The sequence below is a fragment of the Aythya ferina genome (genome assembly GCF_964211825.1).
Source record: "Aythya ferina genome assembly, chromosome: 2".
Taxonomy (NCBI): domain Eukaryota; kingdom Metazoa; phylum Chordata; class Aves; order Anseriformes; family Anatidae; genus Aythya; species Aythya ferina.
Window position 1 is genome coordinate 68,026,275 of NC_140297.1, and position 22,460 is coordinate 68,048,734.

At 39.4% G+C, this 22,460-nt stretch overlaps 2 long non-coding RNA genes across 2 annotated transcripts; both read right to left on the reverse strand.

The window, feature by feature from the left end:
• Positions 1–524: 524 nt before the first annotated feature.
• LOC311432579 lies at positions 525–20,169 on the reverse strand. Its single transcript, XR_014690145.1, has 3 exons — positions 20,134–20,169; positions 1,836–2,012; positions 525–1,749 (listed from the first exon to the last, which is right to left on the reverse strand). It is a non-coding gene; the product is annotated as an uncharacterized lncRNA (long non-coding RNA).
• On the reverse strand, positions 3,372–16,935 carry LOC311432580. The gene is made up of 2 exons (XR_014690146.1): positions 16,847–16,935; positions 3,372–4,685 (listed from the first exon to the last, which is right to left on the reverse strand). It is a non-coding gene; the product is annotated as an uncharacterized lncRNA (long non-coding RNA).
• Positions 20,170–22,460: the final 2,291 nt, after the last annotated feature.

Sequence of the window (22,460 nt, forward strand, 5' to 3'; positions counted from 1 at the left end):
AACGAAGAGGAAGGTTATGGAGAGTACTTTTTCCACCAGTATATAATCAGACTTTTCAGAGTTTCCTAGGAAAGTTGATAGATTTGATATATAGGAAGAACAAAATTTTTAAAATAGCTCGAAATTAAAAGAAAAAATTAAAATCAAAAGTCTATACCAATTACAGTGTCAGATGAAGAGGATTTTGACATTTTCTATCTCTCTTGTTGCCATATTTTGCCCTAGCATCATGTCTCACTGTATCACTGCTCTAAGAGCTGGACAGCTAGAGTGATGTGGAAAAGATGAAGATTTTCATTCTTTCCTTCCCTCTCCCCAGATACTCCAGTTTTGTAGCTGTATTTACAATAAGACCCCTCAAATAACAGTACCAGTGCAGAGAAGAGGGCAGGGAGCCATCATTTAAAGGCTTAGATTTTGTAATAGCCCACGTTATGCCACACTCTGAGTTTTGCAACACTTTCCCCACCCTCCCCACTAAATCTTTCAGTCTGGCCCCCTTATTCATGTGGAAGACACCTTACTGCAGGCCGTAATACATGTGTTATTTTTAGTATAAACAGAGTACAAAACCTTTTAAATAAAGACTAGGAATGTGTAACCTATCAGCCTCAACATTCCTGACAGCCAGACCAATACAGCATTATCCCAGATAAGGAAATTACAAACACGTTATCAAAGCCAAGTTTTATCTAGACATTGTCATGTTTTTAAACCACATCTATTTTATAATCATATCTCTTTCTGACAGAAAGCTATTTCTAATGTACAGTCTAGAAGTTCTCTTAATAGCATCCCCCTGTGTTTGTAATTAATGCACATTACTTGCTTTCTCATTCCTTCGTAGGTTTAAAATCACATCTGTTCTTTTTTTTTTTTCCTGCTGAAACTAAATGTGAGTAGCCAATGAACAAAAGAGCAGAGATACCACACTGTCAGCAAAACTTGTCCCTAGCTGAAAGGTGCATGTAAGAGCAGAACCTTCAAACGCATTTGAAGGCATGAAACTTCAATGGCATGAAACTTGAGATATTGGAAAAAGGGTAAGATATTTTTCCTATTTAAATTAAAATATTGCCTTCATTGCTATTGTGCTTAGAAGATAAGACAAAGATAAGACAAAAAAATGAAGGTGTGCTTAATGATGAACAACTAAAATGAGAAACTGATTCCTCTGGAACAGAAAGGAAATTCAGTGTACTCCATTCGTATTTGTATACACCATATGGAAAAAAAAAAAGCAGAATGTAGTTAGGAGATGAACATAAGAGAACAGCCAAATGCAGGTATTTAATTGCTGCAGTATTCTATTGATTTATGTAGTCCTGACACTAAGTAATTCACTGCAGATTGCCTTAAACCTGCATTTAGGATTAAACTATGTAATAACTTCTAATTTTGTGTTGGAAATAGTTAACTAAATCTGAAAAAGTAACTTACAGTTCTAGAATACAGCTTGCTTCATGCTTTAGGAGAATTAAAAAAAAAACACACAAACACACCACAAGCTTCACAGCTCTAAGTTCAGCCCCCATTTTAACAAGATGGGCTTTCAGTAAAGTGATTAAGAGATTGCTATAATATGTTGTGATCATCATATACAATAGAAGCACCCAAAAGGCCAAGGGGGTATACGTTGATGTGCATACCTCATCCCTCTTCCATCTCCTCCATTTCACAGCAGGCCACGCAGGAATGTAATATAGGTTTTAAAAGAGTCCTGCTGCTCTGTGAAGCCAGTGCAACTTCCTGGAAACCAGTAGAAGCACAGATAGATGAATAAGTAGATATGATCAAATGGTTGAAGCAGTACACCTTGTCAAGTGCTGACAAACCTTTTAATCATTGCACTGTCCAGCTTTAACCATTGGAAGTCCAGCTTCAGTTTAAAGCACCAGGTTTCAAATAACTTCTTAAAACATTTTGTTTCACTTTACACCTCCTTCAGGCTTTCAAGGGTCTTTGTCCTTGGAAAGGAGAGCAGTTCTCACTGAAGACTAGGTTAGGCATATCTAAATGTTGGGGAGATGTATCACAATTGGAGTTACATGTTCAAGGACAAATAGCTATATACTATGAGTTATTTTTCTCCCTGTGATGTGTATTCCAGCTGCATCAGCTCATTTCCTAAGCTTATAATCCTATTGAAAAATTTCACCAATTATTTAAAGCATGTGATCATTTAAGAGTGTATATTGTAGCAACATATCCAGCAACAGACTGGCACCAAAGCAAGGAAAAAGAAGAAGTTCTACTTCCAAGAAGAAGAGAAGAGGAAAGTCATCATAATCACTCTATGAAGTCAATACAACAATACCACCACTGGATGAAAGTACAGGAATGCAGATAAATTAGCAAACAAAGAAAACAAAGTTGTCTTGAAAAAAAGAAGTGTGGAATTCAGAAGGTTTCTGCTCTCATTAGCCAGGAGTGCTAGATGTCTCCTTGTTTTTGAGTTGACTCCTGGGAAGTATTAGCCAGATGGCGGCTAAGAGTAGATTAGCTTAACAGGTTAATTATTTCTTCAGGATCCCAAGTGAAAAAATTAAGTTGCTGGCAACACCAAGAGAAAATCTGTTAGCTACTGTTATAGAATATTAAAAAAATATATAGTAGTTCTTTCATAACTTGGACAACAGCTCTCTACTCGGGAGTACATTCACTTTTTTTTTTTTAATAGAAAAAAACAAGTACAGTTCTCAAGAACCACAGTTTAGTTGAAACTGCCCAATACTTCTCCAGAGATAAGAAACATGTAGAAACAATATGGAGGTACAGTGCAAGTTAAAGGTGAGTTGGAAAAGGTCAGGAATTAGGACATATATCTTGCTAAGCTGCAGATCTGTAGGGACATTTTATGCTGCAGATACCAAGTTCTGAGGAAAAGTCCTTTGCAGACCCAAGCTGGAAGGGAACAGGCAGCTTAGAGACAATTCATAACTACCCCAGTACCTAATGCTATCATATTGCTCTGGGTGTGGAAAGAAACCCACCAGTTCAAGTTATGCTGCAAATATTTAGGATAAAAGATCATCCGTCCTCAAACCAAACCTTATTACTCATATGATGTCTAACATCACAGGTAGTGATGCATTATGGAGGCCTGACAGTAGAACTAGTGATTCACCTTCTTAAACAAAAAGTTTGTCAAGTTGAACAAGATCATTTACATTCACCTAAGGGAACCGCTTCTATATCGGATTATACTCCATGTGACAGCAGACCTACCAAACAAATAATGTGAGCCCTACATGACCTCATAACCTAGTAATTTCCACTGACTTCAGTAAAGTAATTTTGGCACGGGAGATGAAGTCTGATATCTATTGAGGTAGTATTATCAACTGAAAGTGCAGGGAAACAATTAGCCAGGCTTTTCATGGCAGTGTTTTATTGCCTTTATAGATAATGTTTCATTCTAATTCTGACTACCAACACAACAAACCTAATGGGACAGCACTGTTTTGGTTACTGTCTGAGCACATTAATTTCATACCAGTAATATTGTTCAAATGATACAGTTCTGAAGGACAATAAGCAATGACAATAACTGTCTTGCTTTGTTTTACAGTGGCAGTGGAATTTATTTATTTCCACCCGCTCCAGTAAAAATAACAGATCCTTATTTTTTCAGACCAATTTAACTGCAGATGTGAAGTCATTATATATATACACATTAATTCCCTTTCTTCACACCAAAATAAATGCAGAATAAAGGCTTTTTGCTTTAAATTCAGACTGCAAACAAAACATGTTTATGGCATAAGAAGGGTCATATGTGACAAGAAATGCTAGATAACTGATGTTCGAGTGAAGTTCCAGTTTTCTGAACAAGCAAAAAGCTGTTACCGTAAACAATGATATGCAGCAAGTACAAGTACAGGACATCTGAATAGAACAAGAAAGGTCAATCTTGAGGAGAAAGAACTTGGTTAATTATCAGGTTTTTAAATATCCAGATGGATCCTATAAAATCATCCTATTTAATAATTCAGTTGGCTTCAAGGTACCTACAAGACATATGCGTGCACACCAGCTCTAGTATACATCTCTGAATATATAGAGAGAGAATTACTCCAAAAAACATTTCTGGGAATGAGTGCATTTCTTCACCACTGGAGTTGATGAAAACACATTGGGGAAATCTGGACAGCCTCTTAAACATTTCATAATCTGTAAATTTTCCAAATGAAAGAGTTCTTCAGCAGTCTCTCAGGGATGTAGAAATGTACCATCAGATGAACCATATAAATCAAGGAAAGTTTAAGGTCTAAAACCATGGTAATAAAACACAGTTCAAGTTGTAAGAAGTGGCAGAACATTTTTCAAATACCAATAGATTGTGTCTCAATTGTACTGAAGACTGAAAATAAATAATGGGGCAGAAATAACATAATTCATTAGTGCCAATACACAGTAGTAGGTAATAAAATTATTCAGAGCTGCAGAATCATTAATCTATGCCAAGTGACACAAATGAAACAGAATGTCTGAAGACAATATTGCAGGAAAAAACTAAATTGAGAACATGTCAAGGAATCTGAGCTGCTTGTGAAGAGCACTGTTGTTTGTCTCAAATAGGTAGTATCATGGTTTTAATCATAGCGTATTGTAGGTTTCTGGAGCCCATTTTAGCAAGTCAGGCAATTTCCTGCTGTAGCTTAACTTCTTTCCACTTGAATTCCCTGCAAGGCCAGAAGGTACAACAATGGTCAGATGACTGGGAAGAAAAGACCACCTCTCAGATATACTGATTCAATATTTGGAGCTACAGTGGGTTGTGAGCAAAATGTACTGCTGGTGTCAGCTGGTGGCAAGCATGAATGGGAACTTAGAGGGCAGCAGGGTGGGAGAGCAGGGGTCTAGATTTTGCCATAGAAAAATAGGACCATATAGAAATTTGAGCAGATATAAGGAGATACTAAAACAAGCTGGAAACTGAGAGCAGGTAAACTGAGGTGGATCCACAGCAATTTACCACAAGAAAAATATATCAGGGGACCAAAAGTGGAAGAAGAACAACACTGAAAGCAAAAGACCCAGAAAGGTTCATCTTAAGGTATCCACGGAAGGAAAAGAGCAAGCAGAACCTGTAATCCAATTCTACAGTGTTGGGACCCAAAAGGGTGAACAAACTTTTATTTCAACATATTGAAAACTAATCTGCTGGTAGCAGAATGGATTAGCAGCACAAAAGATAAACATTAGACTTTTGGAATTCGTTGCATACATTCAGGCTGTCATACTTCAACATCCCAATAGAAATCACTGGTATTAAAGGCCATTTCAAAGTGGGACCTTCCTGAAAGTGCTTCAGAGCAGCACTGACCTTCCATGATGGTGGGAAAAAAACTAAATTTGCTCATGAGACTGTTCCTGCTTTAGTTTCTAAATTAATCTGGGACCAAATGCCCAAAGACAGATACATGGTGCTAATGACAGAAGCCTCTTGCTTGTAAGAAACAGCATGTTTTTCTAATTAAAAAGAAACCCAGCACATGATATAAGCGAGTGGCTGATTACCTAAGAGACTGGCTCAGTAGCTGGAGTTTTTTTGTAGTAGCAGCCATGGGATTCCCAGAAATGGTGCTGTAAAGAACACCAGTTCAGCATTGATTACTGTACACAGAAATGCTGTATTCCATCATCCCTCCCACAAATTGGTGCCTGATTTTATAGCCAAGGAGATCTCAGAACAATGATCAGCATTCCTACTTCTATTTTTAGTAAAATGTGAGATGCTGAATCCTGTCTTCAAGGAGAATAGTTTGCTTTAATAGAAGGAAAAAGGATAAAGACTTCTTCCATCTTGATTCAAAAATGATTGTCCAAAAACATGAACTCAGTGATGGTACAAAACTTGCATGTTTTAAGTTTTTCTTCAGTGTTCTAAATACAACAGTACAATACTATTGTGCTGGAAATTGGAAGACAGCTTTGCTTTGGCACAGAGTATGATCCAGTGGCTTGAGGAGTTCAGTGGCTTGGATCTTCTGGACCTGGCTTTCCAAAGCTCCTGACCCCTAAGTGACAGTAGGTCAGTCTTTTGGTAGTGTTTATTCCATAGCAAACAAAGTGAGGTAGAGTAAAGGAGCCCTGAATTATGACAAATGTATCAAGCTCAGTGTGATTCCATGGAGATAAAGAAATCTGGCAAGCATGGAGCTTGCCATAAAGAACAGGATAATTTGAGTCCATACTTGTGTCCAGACACATTAAAAGTGTTTTCTTTTACTGTGCTCCAATTGGCAATATCCTTCAGATATCCTTTTAATTGCTCTGGGGTAATCCCAGTTTCACCTTCCTGTAACTCTTTCCATTGTGAAGAAGGGAGAAAAAAAAAAAAAAAAAAAATCAGACATGGAAAGAGAGAGGCTCCCCAAAAATGTTTATTCAGAGTTGGAGCCTAGTTTAGCTAAACTATGGTGCCTAATTTTGTTAGTTTTGTTGGATGGGATCCCATTAAACCTTTTATTTTCAAGAATGTGGTCGTTGCTCACTCCCACATGCTTTATATGCCTCCTTGGGCACTACTGTTGGTACGAATTTATCACAGGTCATGAAATTCCAGCCTGTGTACAGAGCCAGAACCCAGCCCATGTGTGGCAGGAGTTTTGCTTTATGGGCACAAGGAGACTTGCTTGCAGGAAGCCCTCTCTACCTCTCAAGTTGAATTGTTCTCTTCCTCTTCAACAGCATGAAGCTGTTTCAATTTTTTCACATTCACTTAAACCTTTTAAGTCTATTCACCGAGGCACTGGAGAACTTGCTATGAAAGCACATTGGCCTCAGTCCTACATGAAAGGCTTTATTCTTATATTTAACAACACAATAAGTCTTTTTTTTAAAAAATGGACATATTAAATACTGCTTCTGCTGAAGTACACTAGGTTGGTTCTCCTGGTAATTATTTGATTGGAACATCAGTAAATAAGTCACCAGGTTAAAATAACAGTTAATATGCTTAAGTATAGGAATTCTGCAGTGGGGACAGAAGAAACACCATCAAAACACCTGTAAAGGAAAGTGTTCTTGTTTAGTAATGATTGAATTCTTACCCTTGCTTGCTGACCAGCAAAGAAAGCCAGCCTCTCCCACTGCCAATCAAGATATAAACATGTGGGAACAAGGATTCCCTCCCTGGGAGGAACTGTGTGACAAAACACCAGAGAATTTCAGCTGGTGTAAAATTGAAAATGACATCTACCACTTTGCAGACAGTCATGGCCAAGAAAGGCACAATCCTTTTCCCCCCAGAAGTCGGTAATTTGCTGACCTCTGGTTACTATCTTGATGTATCTGGTGAAGACAAAGGAGAGACAGCCTTTGAAAAGCAAACAATGTTTTAAGGATGTTACCCCTTTAAACAGGAAACAGTCAACCATCTTACATTTCAAAGCAGAACAATGAACTAAGCAGACAACTGCAGACTTCCTTGATAATAGTGAGTTAGTCACAAGAAGATCTCAGGCTCCAGTCAGTACTGAAAGAAAGAACTCAGATACAACTCAGATACCACAAGCTTGCAGCAGAACTCTTTTTTTCCCCCTCCCAGATCTGGAGTGCAGTAGGAAATCCTAACCTTGTAATTATAGTCAACGCAAAACAAAAGTGCTGATAATGAGATAAAGATGACAGCTACCATCTTTCTAATAAGGGGGGGGGGGGGGAAAGTAAACAGACATGAGGTAATCTACACTGTAGACTTTTTTTTGGTAGCTACACCTGGTTTGAAGAAAACATCAGAAAAAAAAAACACCAATAAGGAGTGGAGAAAAGTCTCTTCACAGAATCCAGCTATCGTTCAGTTCATCTTCAAATGGAGATTTGTAGCTTTTCTTTTAAGAATTATTCACTATACTTTAAATAAGCTGCAAAGACTTTTCACACATACCCACTTTTATAAAGTGAGCTAGTAGTTCATATTACTAGACTACAGTAGATGCCTCTATCTACTGCAGTAGCATGCCTCTAGTCCCTTTCTGTGCAGAGCTACACATACAGAGCTTCATTTGACATACGAATGTCACGGTGAAAGTTCTCCTGCCCAAAACTCCTTCTGGAGATAGGGTCTAAGAACATCCATCAGACCCAATAAGCCTCTTCTTTTGCCTCAGAAAGTTTGTGTAGTTATTTAACTACATCCATACATGTGTGCTTTTTCAGGTTCACTGATGTCAATCAGATACAAGATGCTCTAAGACCTGTGAGGGGTGAAGGACAATCTCAAGATTCATTTTTCCATTCTGTGCATTAAGAAATTCCTGGATAGTTCTTATGAAAAAACACGAAAACAAACAGTTTCTTACTGGCAACTCTGAGGTTACCTTAACTCTATGAGCCTTGGAAATTGAACAGACGAGGTGATACAACTCATCTATATACTTTTCCACTGTAGGTTAAACAACAGTGAATTACCTCCTATTTGCTGCTGATCAGAAGTGCAGCAAATATGAAAGCTGCAGCCCAGTTCTGGCTCATGCTGTACTCACTGAATCTTTAGTCCAGCATCTTGCAGTGCTGGTGTTATGGACAGTGCAGGGGTACCCTTGAGCAAGGCCAGTCCCACCTCACAGAGGGTGGCTCCTTTGCCCCTTATAACTTAATCTATCCTCATGCAATTAAGCTTAAGAAAACCAATCAACTAGCTTTCTGTTCACAAGAACAAATCTGATGTATTGTTCAGCATTATAGCCCTTCACAGCTAAATCACAGAATCACAGAATTTCTAGGTTGGAAGAGACCTCAAGATCATCGAGTCCAACCTCTGACCTAACGCTAACAGTTCCCACTAAACCATTTCCCTAAGCTCTACATCTAAACGTCTTTTGAAGACTTCCAGGGATGGTGACTCCACCACTTCCCTGGGCAGCCTGTTCCAATGCCTCACAACCCTTTCAGTAAAGAAGTTCTTCCTAACATCTAACCTAAAACTCCCCTGGCTCAACTTAAGCCCATTCCCCCTCGTCCTGTCACCAGGCATGTGGGAGAACAGGCCAACCCCCACCTCGCTACAGCCTCCCTTGAGGTACCTATAGAGAGCGATAAGGTCGCCCCTGAGCCTCCTCTTCTCCAGGCTGAACAAGCCCAGCTCCCTCAGCCGCTCCTCGTAGGACTTGTTCTCCAGGCCCCTCACCAGCTTCGTCGCCCTTCTCTGCACAAGCAGGAGAGTCACCCTTCTCTGCACAATCCTTTGCAAGCAGGAAATAAATTTTTTAAGCCAGTTACATTCATGCTAACAGTAATATTGGCCACCAAGTACATCACAAACCAGCTTAAAGTATAGCTGTATTCAGATACTTAAGCATGTTGATTCATTAAAAAGGTGCTTATACATTTGGATTTTGTATGGAAGAGCATGCTAGTATATTTCTAAATCTCAGAGGGTAAAAGAAACAGGGTGGTGTATCTTTCAATGCTTTCAAGGAAAAAATCCCTTCCTTCAACATTCTTATGACGAACCTTAAGAGATTTTTGTCTAAGAATTAGACTTTGTTGTAAACTACCTCTAATTTTATTTACGTAAGTGTGGAATAAGCGAGGATTTCTATCTTATGAACACTCAAGGTAAACATATCAATTCATCATGTTGTGACATGTTCCATAAACTCCAGGAAATACCATCATCTTAAGCGCATGTTTCATTCAGGCTCCCACTTCATTCCCAACATAACAAAAAAGATGAAGTCATAAGAACTAATAATCAAAGATACTTTTGAGTCCCAGTGCTCCAGACTCTCCAAGTTTTATAACAACAGAACACACTTAAAGAATAACGATGTTCTTCATATTTTTTTTCCTGTTTCTGCCATTTACACAGTCCTAAGGGTGCTGTCTGGGAAAATAACAAGAGCTACTACAGAACAGCTTGTTGCCAGCATTGAACATCAGTGTAAGTGAAACAGAGATCAACGTGAACTGTGCTTTACAAAGCCTAACTTTGGTTATATGCTTGATGGCATATTCAGCTTCAGACAGCTGGAGGTTTTGCCACCTTCCTGTTCCCAGCTGGTCATCCCAGCTCCCACACCACTCCTCTGGAAACTGGATTGAGGCAGTAACTATTTAAGCAGGTGCTGTTTCTGAGCAGTTAACACTTTCTCTACCTCTTTCTTTCTGCAATATGGAAGATCCAGAAATATTTTTAGGGATACCAGGGCTAAAGGAACAATTGGATAGTGTGTCTTCTCCGCTGAAATGCTTCCCAGGTGAATAGCAGATGATCATTATCTTTACACCAAATGAGTCAGACAACTTCAAGTTGCATGAAATATATACAGCAAGAAAGACTTATTTTGTTAGGTATGTCATTAAATATCCACCATATGGCACATGCCACTAATGGCATGGCATGCTACACTTATTCAAGGAAACCATTCAAGTATCCACAAATAGTGGAATTGCACTACTGTAAAAAAAAAAAAAAAAAAGATCCAGCTGAGAGAAGAAAGATTCATTATAGGCTGCAGTATTTGCTAACTACATGTAGTTAACAGCAACTATTTTACATGTGGTGTGCTTTTCTCTTCCATGTCCACTGAATGATGTATTTCCTTGTAATTCACATCACTCCTCAGGTTTCAGGTTTGCAGCTCTTTTGAGAATATGTGAGAGAAACTGCTTACTATCACCAGAGGTATACTGTGGTGCACAAGCTATTTTAGAATTCAGGAAGTGCTGGAAAAACAGAAGTCATTCCACTGAATCCCACCCCAAAGCTGTCTCTGCACTGAGGCAGCAAGCTGCTGCACATGCCATAGCTGCTCTGATATTGCCTTCCCTTTTTCATTGCTCTGACACTTTCAGAAATTCTACATTAACCTTCAGAGGTCAGTTCAATTAATGAGTTGTGTAAACCATTTCATCAATTTACTTCCAATTGATGAAATTACAAAAATAATCTCTTCATGAATTCATGAGTCCTTCTGTGCTCCTCGTGTGAAATAGGTAATTTATGCTGCACTTACAAATTACAAACTTGTTTAGGTATCTGATTGCTAAAACCCTAAAATAAGCATGGAGGAACAGAGGTGAGTTTATGGACATGAAACAACATTTTTCAGGTCTTTCACTGTATGTTAAAATACAGCAGTAAGTCAGGAGACAATATATATATATTTTTTTTTCCACTTGCAGCTTCATATAGAAAAGCAATTAATCCAAGCAAGGTTATGTATGCCAACAATTGGATACGAACTTCAAAGCTCTTCAATCTGAAGAAAAAATCGCTTCTAGTCATCATTAGCTTCGAAGGTTCCCCCTATACCACACCCTGCATTGACATGCCTCCAGCAGTGGGCTGCCATGGGCTGCCCTTCCTGCCTCTGCTCCACAAGGTGAACTCCTTCCCTGCACGGCTGTATATTAAATTCCCATGCAGCTGTCTTACACCACATACCTTTTCTGGTGTTAGAATAAATGAAATTAAAACAAGAAGCCAGACCTGAATGGTCCAACAGGGTTTAAACAGAATATTTCTAGAGAATTGTGCTCCCTGGGCAGCCCATTCCAATGCCTAACAACCCCTTCAGTAAAGAAGTTCTTCCTAATATCCAACCTAAGCCTCCCCTGGCGCACCTTTAGCCCATTCCCCCTCATCCTGTTGCCAGGCACATGGGAGAATAGTGCAATCCCCACCTTGCTACAGCCTCCTTTAAGGTACCTATAGAGAGCGATAAGGTCACCCCCGAGCCTCCTCTTCTCCAGGCTGAACAAGCCCAGCTCCCTCAGCCACTCCTTGTAAGACTTGTTCTCCAGACCCCTCACCAGCTTCATCACCCTTCTCTGGACTCTCTCAAGCACCTCCATGTCCTTCTTGTAGTGAGGGACCCAAAATTGAACACAGTACTCAAGGTGTGGCCTCACCAGAGCTGAGTACAGGGCAACAATCACTTCCCTAGCCCTGCTGGCCACACTGCTTCTTATGCAAGCCAGAATATCAAGTAGGCTGAATAAATCGTAGCTGATCGCTCCCAGTATACACAATATGTGTTTCTCAGAAAGTTGGAATGAAAATGCATGTATAGAAATGCAACCTTGGATCTTGCTTAAATTGTATAAGAGGATCTTAAGAAAAGAGTAACGCTTAAAATATGTATATACACGCACAAAACAAACTGAACAGAATACAGCCTCAGACAATACTGGTTTAAAACTACTTGTTCTAACAGCCTATCAAGTATCTGAGACTCATACAGCATGAAAATAAGTTTTTGCTAGTGCTGAGGTTATTTTATAAAGCTTGGTTTGATTTCCAGACAGATATGCCTCCAAAATGCCAGAACTCCTGCATGCCTAAATACCAGACCCCCTAAAGGTCTGGTTATGCAGAACCAGCTACCTCAAAGTTGTTGGACCACCATCATACCTAACTACCTTCTATCAAGAGAGCAACAAGGAGCATGCCCTTCTCTCATTTTATCTTTACCATACATTCTGTTTACTGCCATGTTACTGCCCAGCCGGTCATAAGGCTACATTAACAATCAGTAAAGAGGTTTTATTTTTTTATTGCCTGACAAGAAGATTGCTCTATCCAGCCATGCCTGGAGGATATCAGCATTCTTTTCTCAAAATTAAAAAAGGGACAATAAGCATTCCTGGGGACATAGAGTGCAATACAAAGCAAGTTCCCACACTTATCTTTCTCAGTGCTTTAATTAAATGCAGTCTTCATGAATTACTGACTCTGAAGGCCTCTCTAAGGAGAAGGTAGACACTTTTCCCCAAACCTGGTTGATGAAAACATCTAAAACCGTAATTGAAGTTTTACAAGAGACATGTATCTTTGCAGGAGACAAGTTTTTAGATGGGTGAAGCTAAAGATAACTTGAAGAACGTGGCTATAAAGCTTACTTTTGTCTCACTTTTTTTTCCCTGCTTGTAAACCTAGCAGTTTTGTTGATTTTGCCTTAAAATAAATCTAGTTTTCATTAGAATCACAGTCTATTATAGTCTTTCAAATGGGCTCTACCAACCACAGGACCTAGACATCCCTGTTTTTAGGAACAGTAGCCCATACAGAGACTGAGATCACCATTCTCGTGTGGTAGAATCCCCAGAGAAATCCAGGGCACCCCATGAGTCACTCACTGATCAGTTTCTGACCATGTAGCATAAATCTGTGCTTTAAGCTGTCTGTAAATTTATGTGTGAGAATGTTGTTAGCCATGTCACTGTTAGTAGCTGCAGGCTATGGAAAGAGTCCTTTAAGCAGCTACACTGAGTTTAGGACTGTTGAAAACCTTGGCTTCAGACATGGGCTCTGCAAAGTCAGGAAGCTCTAAAGGGAGGCATACCTGGAATGTGATCTGGCTAGCACTACTTTATTTTTTTTCCTGGAAGTTTGTCAGTTACCTTTATGTATATACAGTATTTGAGTGGAGCAAAGATCAAATCTACGGCACAGGTGCTACACAACACTTAGATGGACTCATTCACTCCAACCTTGACACCTTTCCTTTGGGCTTTCTTATGCATCTGTGGCCCCAAATAAGAATTTATTATCCCTCCCATTGGGATTTCAGGGTGATAATGTCATGTGTATGGCTTCATTTCTGAGATGCTTCTGAGGAGAAGTGAGTGATGATAAGTATTGCACATTCACAGGTCTCAGACAAATACAGCCCACATAACACATCCTTTGCTCTGTACAGGGTGAAATAAATAATTAGCCCATTCATATTTTGGCAAAAAGACAAAATAGGAAGGACATTGCTAGCAGTCTTTAGCATCCTTGCCCAAATTCCTCTGTGGAACTCAGCAAGCACCAGAATGCTCTCAGCCAAAGCACACAAGCACATCTGAACCCTTAACCAATTCCCCTCAAAATTCAGAATTGAAGTTTTCTTGGCAGAAAGCTTGGAAGACTTTGTGAAAGGTGAGTTTAAATGTGAGCTGAACCAAAAAATAAAATGGCAAGATCAGAAGTGTTTTTTGTTTTGTTTTTTAAATTACATATATAATATTGTCCAATAATGCTGTATTCCCTTGTGTCAGACTAGCTTAACAGGATGGTCACCAGCAGTTTATGAAAAAAGGTTTATATTGAGTTTATAACATTATGCCTCTGCTTTTTATACATAAGAAGTAATACTGATGAAGCTACAGTTTGACGACTTTCTAATACTTAGATTTATTAATACACGAACACATTGTCTAGAAACATTCTGGTTCCAGTTTCCATCGTTTTCCTATTCTTTTTAAGTTGCTAAAAACTGTGTTTTCCAAACTTTTAAAGGCAACATTGATTAAAACAACCAGAAATAGATACAAGGCAGGAATATTCACATATTCTTAAAAGATTGTAAAAAGGAATAAGAGAACAACCCTTCACCTACATTAAATATACAGCATATAAAAATTACCAAAGTTGGAAATGTCTGCCAATTACATGGCCAAATTAAATACATGGATAATTGGAACTAAGCTAAACTGCCATCTAAAGAACTATGAAATTGCAGATGGCAAAAGTGAAATGAGGAGGAGGTGTAAAGTTAGCCCTGATTATGTCTTGTTTGACATGACCATTTAAACAGCTTATCCTCTGCTAAGATGATCTATTTTCAGGGATCTCATTTTTTATAAGGCTGAATCAGTTTTTGCCTAATATTATACACAGGATGGTTTTGATCTGATCTCCAGCTTGCAGAGTGGCAGCAGGTTGTTTTACTCCTTGCTTCAGATTAATTAATCTTTAATCACATTGAGGGGGAAAGTTAATAGAAAAATTAATGAAGACAACATCACTGACTATGACGAGTAACAAATAACAATAAGAACAACAGATGCAGTCTGTTTGATGACCCAATTTAAAATACTTCATGTCCAGTTACAAGCACACTCATTTTCTGTAAGGCAGGCAGTTGGGTAAGAAATAGATTATCATTTTCTGCTTTATGAGTATTGTAGAGAATACCTAATGTTATAGCATGGAAGATTTAAAGAGAACAATAGTAGTCATAGGATAAACACATGACAAGGAGCCTTGTTTTTCACCTGGGAATACTGGTTTTGTAACCCTGTGTGCATGTAGCCTTTCTTATGAAAGGCATGAAAGATGAGTCTTGTTTTAGGAATTATCACAACCGGAAGAGTTTGTCCTTGAATTGTACCACCCAGATGCAGTTTTCCAGGCCATGAAGGGAGGTTAGGGTACAATCATGTCCTACGCAGCTACACATTGCCTCTTCTCCATTCTCTATTCCTTCCTGCGATGTCTGTCACTGCTTCACCTTCACTGCTTCTCTTGTACAAGGGATGTGTCCCCTTAGAGAAGGGCCAGGTGAAGGCCAACTGTCCTTCATTTTGGTGACTTCCTCTTTTGTATGTTTTAGATGGCTATCCCTCTTTTAACAGGGCAGAAATATAACTCTACTTGACACAAGTTATCTCCAGTATCTCCATATTGCTTCTATGCCACATATCTCCTCTGATTTGAATTATAAAAGATAAAAAAGCCCCACATAAGGGAAGGAGGGGAACAGGAACAACACCTCTCCCTCATAAATGGTCCAGACCAAACAATGGTTTGCTATTCAGTTTAAAATAGCAAAGTATTTGTTTGTGATTTTAACTTCCTCCACTATAACTCAGAACTTGAAAATCCTGGGATGAATATACCTGAAGACTAAATTGAAACTGAGTTCTTTACTCTCCTGTTTTCACAGGGTTCTGTTCAGGTTTTGGGAGCTTTTCAGAGTTTATTCACTTGTGTTTTGTTTTGAGATTTTTTAAGTTTTGTTTCTTTTCAATCTAAAACTTTGTTAATCCTCTGACAAATTGGTACTTTTAAATGAGAAAACAGTCTGTTGGGAAATCTCCAACTAGCTGTACTGCAGGCCCTCACATGGTAGAAGTTCAATATTACTTCAGATAATCTGACAAAAACACAGAGAACTTTAATGTTCTCTTTTTAAAGTTTGCAGACTTTAAAGTCTGCAAAATGACAAAGTTCCCACATATTAGTTTCATCCAGTACAAATTTGCATAAAGGTAACTCCTCAGATTGCTACTGGTAACCATTGTAATAAATGGCTAAGTCCCAAATAGGGTTACAATCAAAGCTTACAATTTATTAAACGAATAGAGGTAAGCAAACAGCTCTGGGTGCGCCAGGAGTCTCTGCTCCACCAAGACACACACCAGTTACATCAAGCATCTGATTTTTATGCTCCTAGGCTAATACATATTTATTACTACTTCTAAAAACAAACAGGGTTATTATAATTAGTTTCCGTAATCCAAACCCTCCTACTGGAGCATGCCTATCAGTCTCCAGTGGTCCCTCTGGGGGTCTCTTGTGCTGAAGGCTCATAGTCTTCCTCCCTCTTGTCCTTCTCCTTTATCCTACTTGGCTATATGTCAGAGACTTGTGCAGCATCCCCTGCAAGCTTTGTCTTTTAGTCGTCCCTCAGGTTTCCCCTTCTCCTTAATCACCTGGCCAGATATCAGAGACTTGCATAGTGTCCCATGCAATAGTAATAACAGTTAGCAGTTATTCTGACACACCCCCCGAGATATCAGAGACTTCAAGGAAAAGCCTACAAATACATTTCCCTTCAAGCTCTCTATTGACACGAATTGCTAAAACATTCCTTTGCAAGATACAAGAACTATATACATTAACCACTCTGTTTTTCTTAGACTTGTGCTTATACAAGGGTATGTAAGACAGAAGGTCACATTCATCATACCATGTGGCCCTAGCATCATTCCATATTGACACGAATCAGATGATTTCACACCATGAAAAAAGTCTTTGAACCCATTGTTAACTGCATCTGCCTGTTCTCTGCACAGGGGCAGAACACCTCAGAGAAACAATTGTTTGAATTATTAAACCCACCTGAATAACACTGAAGTGTAAGGTCACTGTTTTAACAGGATCTTGTTTAGACACTCTCCCTTTTATTGATTTGGTTAGAACACAAGGGCTAGAAGTGAGATAGGAAAAAAAGAAAAAGCAATATGATTTAAAATACATTGTTTTTGCTTGCTACCCAGGGCAAAAATGCAATGAAATCTGAAATAGGTCAAGTCCTGTTTTATCAGCTGTCACATTAATCAGTCTGGATGCATGAAGCTATTAACCATTCATACAGCTGTTTCATCTAAACAAGATATTCTATAATATTGGGAGAATCTTTTTTAGTCATGAACTCATAAATAATCATTTTTGAAAGTGCCTAGTCAGAAGTAGGGTTTTATCACTACATGCCTTACCCACAGAAGCAAACACAAATGAAGTCTTGAAATTATGTATTAGCAAGAAGAGGTACACATCAAGATTCACATTTCATTATCTCACCTACGACAAAGACCCTACCGCCAGTGAAGCAACAACCTGTTACCTGCAGACACCTAATGAGGGAAAAAAAAAGACTGCACTGAATCAGAGCAAAGTCAATCCAGCACTTAACTGTGTCTCTGACTGTCCCCAACAAGAAAAGCTTTAAGACGAACACAGGACTGGGAAAATATATCCTCTTCCTTCCCAAGGGTACTCTTCCAACCTCTCAGCTAAGGCTCAGGGTACTTCTCACACCAGACACAATGTCTTTGTCTAAATATTCCCAAATGGATTTTTCTTCCAGAAATTTGTTTATAAATTCTTGTCATTAACAGCAGCATGTGGCAAAGAATGTCACAATTCTGTTTCACTCTATGGTTTTTAAAAGCTTTCTGAACTACAACAGAAATAAAGAAGGAGCTTTCAAGAATTTTTTGAAGGCATGAAATGGCATACTATACACTATTAGCTTCTCCCTGGAGCTACAGAAGTTCCTGCTATATAAAGAAATTATTAGCTGCAACATTAGAAAGAACAGATAATACTAACTGAAACATTGCCAGAATACCTCCTGTATATGGTTCTTGATAGTTCAGGTTGCCTGCAAGATATAGCTTGGAGCATGCAGAACTTTCATGATCCATAAATGCATGACAGCAGAATGGTACAAGCCCATGCCATGACAGTACATGTGCAAGAAATAAGTGAATATAGATTTGCAGTCTCAACACTAGAAGTTTTTGCTATCCAGCGTACACGGGATAGCAACCAGTTGCCCCAAGCAGCATTATTTCTGCTGTTTCTGGATGAGTTGTCATCTCTGAAATTAGCTTTGCACAGCTGCAGTAAAGATGTTTTTACCTATCAGAAAAATCAGAAATTCTCCAACAAGCAAGGGCACATGAGCTAGCAGGGTTTAGGTGGCAGGATCATACTCAATACACCAAAGAGTACAAATCTTGCAGGGTACTTAACAGTGACAGAAGAAAATGGGACTGGTGAGAAAGGTTCTACTTTCTAGTGAAAGCGATGTGTTTGGTCATGGGCAATTAAAAACTCAAGACCAAAGACAAAACAAAAAGATAAGACTAATTTGACCCTGATATACTTTCCAACATTCTCCTGTCAGACTTTCTGTCACACATAGGTCAGACTACTCTGACAGACACTGTGGCACCCATAAAGCACATTAAGCACAACACATATCCCATAATTATCACAACTCTTCAAGGCAAACGTTCACCATTCTAGCAAGCCCAGTTGTGCATCTCCAGCAAAAGAGCAAAAGCCACACACACACACAAAAAAAAACACACACACACAAAACACCACAGCAGCATTTTCCCACATTTGAAGGCTTCATTTCCACACTGTTCTCAAGGGAAGCAATGCAACTTCTTAGAAGTCTCACATGCACTTTTTCATTTCTAAAAAACACGCAAGCTACAATATTCACACCATCCACCTTTGGCTCCAACACATCAATTAGCTCTAGTCATCCTGAACCATGGAACTTGTTCTTTTTTGATACAATAGTTGGGATCCTACCAATACTTGTATGATATAGACATGGGATACTGCACTTTCTTCAATCTATGAAAGGAGCAAGTTTGGAAAATACCACCTTAATGTTAGAACCTAGAGGACAGTTCTGCTACTAGATAGCAGCACTTCTGAGCCTCTTTTGTTTTCAGTAGCATGACACATAGAGGGAGTTAGAATCTCATCATGTAGCGATAGAACATTGACAGCATTAAACTAGGATGCTACTTAGTGTCTTTGCTAACTATGATGTGTTGTGCAAATTAATTAAAGCAAGAAGCCTTGGGTCCCTTACCAAGGTCAGGCTCACACTCTTATTAGGAAACTATCTCAAGAAACTGGTCCTATGGATGGACAAGAGCCAATAAACAACTGAGTCTACACAGAAACAAGAGATCAACTATCAGTGACGAGGAAGAGTCATCAATCTTCATCCCCACAACCCCTGATTACCACCACCAGAATACACTGCACAAGCACAGATGGGAGGAGTTTACGGAAATTACTCCTTGGAACTAATTTTAATACAAAGCAGGGACAAGTTATGAATACATATAGGCATATTGTGAAACTTCATGCATATGTAACTCTTTACTGCGTAAAACCAAAGCAAGTTGCTGCGTCAGGTGCACACAACTTTGGTGGGACTACCCCCTGTGCTGCCCAGCACTGAATAAACATACCTACTCTACAATCTTGCTGATTGTGGAGTCTATTTTCTGCAAGTCAACGCAGCCTAATGAAGAACAAAAGTCATGAAGCTTTAGTAAAGCATGGTCATATGTACTATTACTGGTTTAAAAAAGAAAAGCCAGATTTACAGTTTTTTGTATGTCCTTTGCTTACCTCCTCTCTGCTAGCAGCAAGTAAAAATTACAGGTGGAGTCAAAATTATGTATGTGTGAAAGTAAAAACTGTGCTTCTACTTTAGCCATTCCTTACAGTCAAAAGCTTGAAATACCCAGCATTCAGAAGGTTTTAAAGTAATAATAACTAAAGTTTTCCATAGCAGTAATAAGAGGACTAAGGAACAAGGAAGCAAAGGCAGGGCATCTACAACTTTGCATAAATGCAGAAACAGCTCTGGGTTATACAAGAACTTTAATACTGCTCACAGTTTGATCTCTCCAGCATGCACATTACCCCTTTCACAGAATTAACCACATCAATGCTATACCCCTGCTTACTATGGTAGGAAAAGCCTAGCTCTGTCATACCAACACAGAAACTAGCTCAAAACAATCACAATCTCTCAGACACCAGATTTATATAAAACAACAGCAACTGGAGTTGGCACTCACCAGGAGCTGACACCAGTACTCTACTCTAGTCTGCTCTGCTCCCCCTTTTTCTTCCTTCCTTAGAAAGGGCCTTAAGCCCTTAGGAAGATTAATTACACAACTGCCCTATCCCCACCACCTGTGGTTGTAATTCATCCACAGGTGCTGCCAAACTGATGCAAATTAACCCCAACTACCAGCTGAGTCCCACTGAGCCACTTGCTCACCCCTCCCCCACAGTGCAATGGGGGAAAAAAGGGATAAAAAGAGGGGTAAAAAAAAAAAAAAAAAAAAAAAAAGAGGGGTAAAAGATCTTGGGTTGAGATAAAGGCAGTTTAATAGGTATTCCAAAAGCTGCATGCACAAGCAAAGCAAAGAATCCATTCACTGCCTCCCATCAGTGGGCAGACTGTCAGTCATTTCCAGGAAAGCAGGGCTTCATCACATATAATTGTTACTTCGGAAGACAAATACCAAATCTCTGAACAACCTCCCCTTTTCTCTTTACCTTGGCTTTTATTGCTGAGCTTGACATTATATGGGATGGGATGTCCCTTTGGTCAGTTGGGGTCCTGTTGTGTCCCCTCACAGATTCTTGCTTGTGGGGCAATGTGAGAAATGGAAAAGACCTTGGCACTGTGTTAGCACTGCTCAGCAACAACTAAAACATCAGTGAGTTACCAGCACTGTTTTGGTCACAGACCAATGCATTGCACCATAAAGGCTGCTATTAAGGAAATTAACTCCATCCCAGCCAAAACTAGTACAATAATGTAAGCAGAACTTAATCAGAGAGGATCAAGTCCAATCCCCCTGAAATAATGGCAAAATTCTTCAGGATCTTGGTAGAATAGAGGCTTTGTGCCTAGAGTTCATCTAGGAGGTATGTCTGATCCAAGATTTAGTTCATGAGCAAAAGCATGACAGTAGAATAAGACATCTGCCAAGCTCTTTCTTGTTTTAGAACATTCCTGTAAGACTGCAGCAGGAGTGCATAGGGATACTGATACATTTGCTGCTAGTTGTTTGCCACTAGATGAGTCTTTGTTCCCTTCCTCAACCCCTAGCAGAAATGCCTGTGGAGCAGAAAATGCTCAGGGAACAGCAGGGTGCTGCTCACAGATTGATCCTCAGCTTAGCAAAGTGTTTGTGGACAAGCAAAAATCCATAGCGTAAGTACAGAACCTTGGCTTAGCTTTTCTAGCCTGAAAATCCTCAGCTCTGTTGCTTAAATGGTGTCCTGGAGATGTCTGAACATCAGCTATGAAACACAGTCAGGAAAAGGGAGATTTGGATTAACCCCTGTTGCTGAAGAGGCCTCACCATCCATGTTTAATACCAGCTCAAATCTCTCTGTGTTACAGCAACTTCAGAAAGTCTTGCCAGATGGTTTGCTATCAGGAGGTCTCCAAGCACTGGATGGGCATGTCTCCAAACCATGTACACAGGGGCAGAGGGACAAAATGTCTATATAGTTTTATAGTCATCCATGGTTAAGCATAGCAGGGTGACACAGTGCCTTGGATGGGCTTCAGTGACACAGAAGGTCTCTTTGAAGATGTTTCTCTGTTCTCATGCTTAGGCTCGTATTTACATTAAAAACAATAACCTCCATGATGCTTTTGTTTCTGCTTCACTGCTCCATGTGCTTAAAAGGTGCCCACAAAGGTGTTGGCTTTGGTCACAAGCCCCATAGCAACCCGTGATGTGCATGCCTATGCGGGATCATCCTGGAAAGGTGAGATGAATGAGCTATCAACGGGTGCTGTTAGCATACAGGAAATCCTGATAAGGCCACACTTATGCTGTTGAACTACAACAAACTGAGGACGCAATTTTCAAATACAGCCTCCCCAGGAGGAGACTTCATGTGCTTTATGTTATTCAAACCTTGCTTCATCAGGGAAATTTAATTTCACAGTGGGTCTCCTGGACCCACTGTGGGGAGGGAACCTGATTGTTTTCAGCCCTTCTTCAAGTGTTTATGTTCATATCACAGCTTTGTTGATCTTGTACTAGTTTTGGCTGGGATGGAGTTAATTTCCTTAATAGCAGCCTGTATGGTGCAATGCATTGGTCTGTGACCAAAACAGTGCTGGTAACTCACTGATGTTTTAGTTGTTGCTGAGCAGTGCTAACACAGTGCCAAGGTCTTTCCAGAGGACGTTCTAGCTGGGCTCACAACACAGAGCCTTATTTTGCTCTATCTTGCAAGAACTAATCCAGAACATGCTCCATTTTATAGTATACTTATTGCACTCTCAAATTATAGGATGGCATATGTAAAGCAAAAATCCACAACTCAGTTTTCATCTTGTGACTGTCTGTTTTTTTGACACAACTCTAGG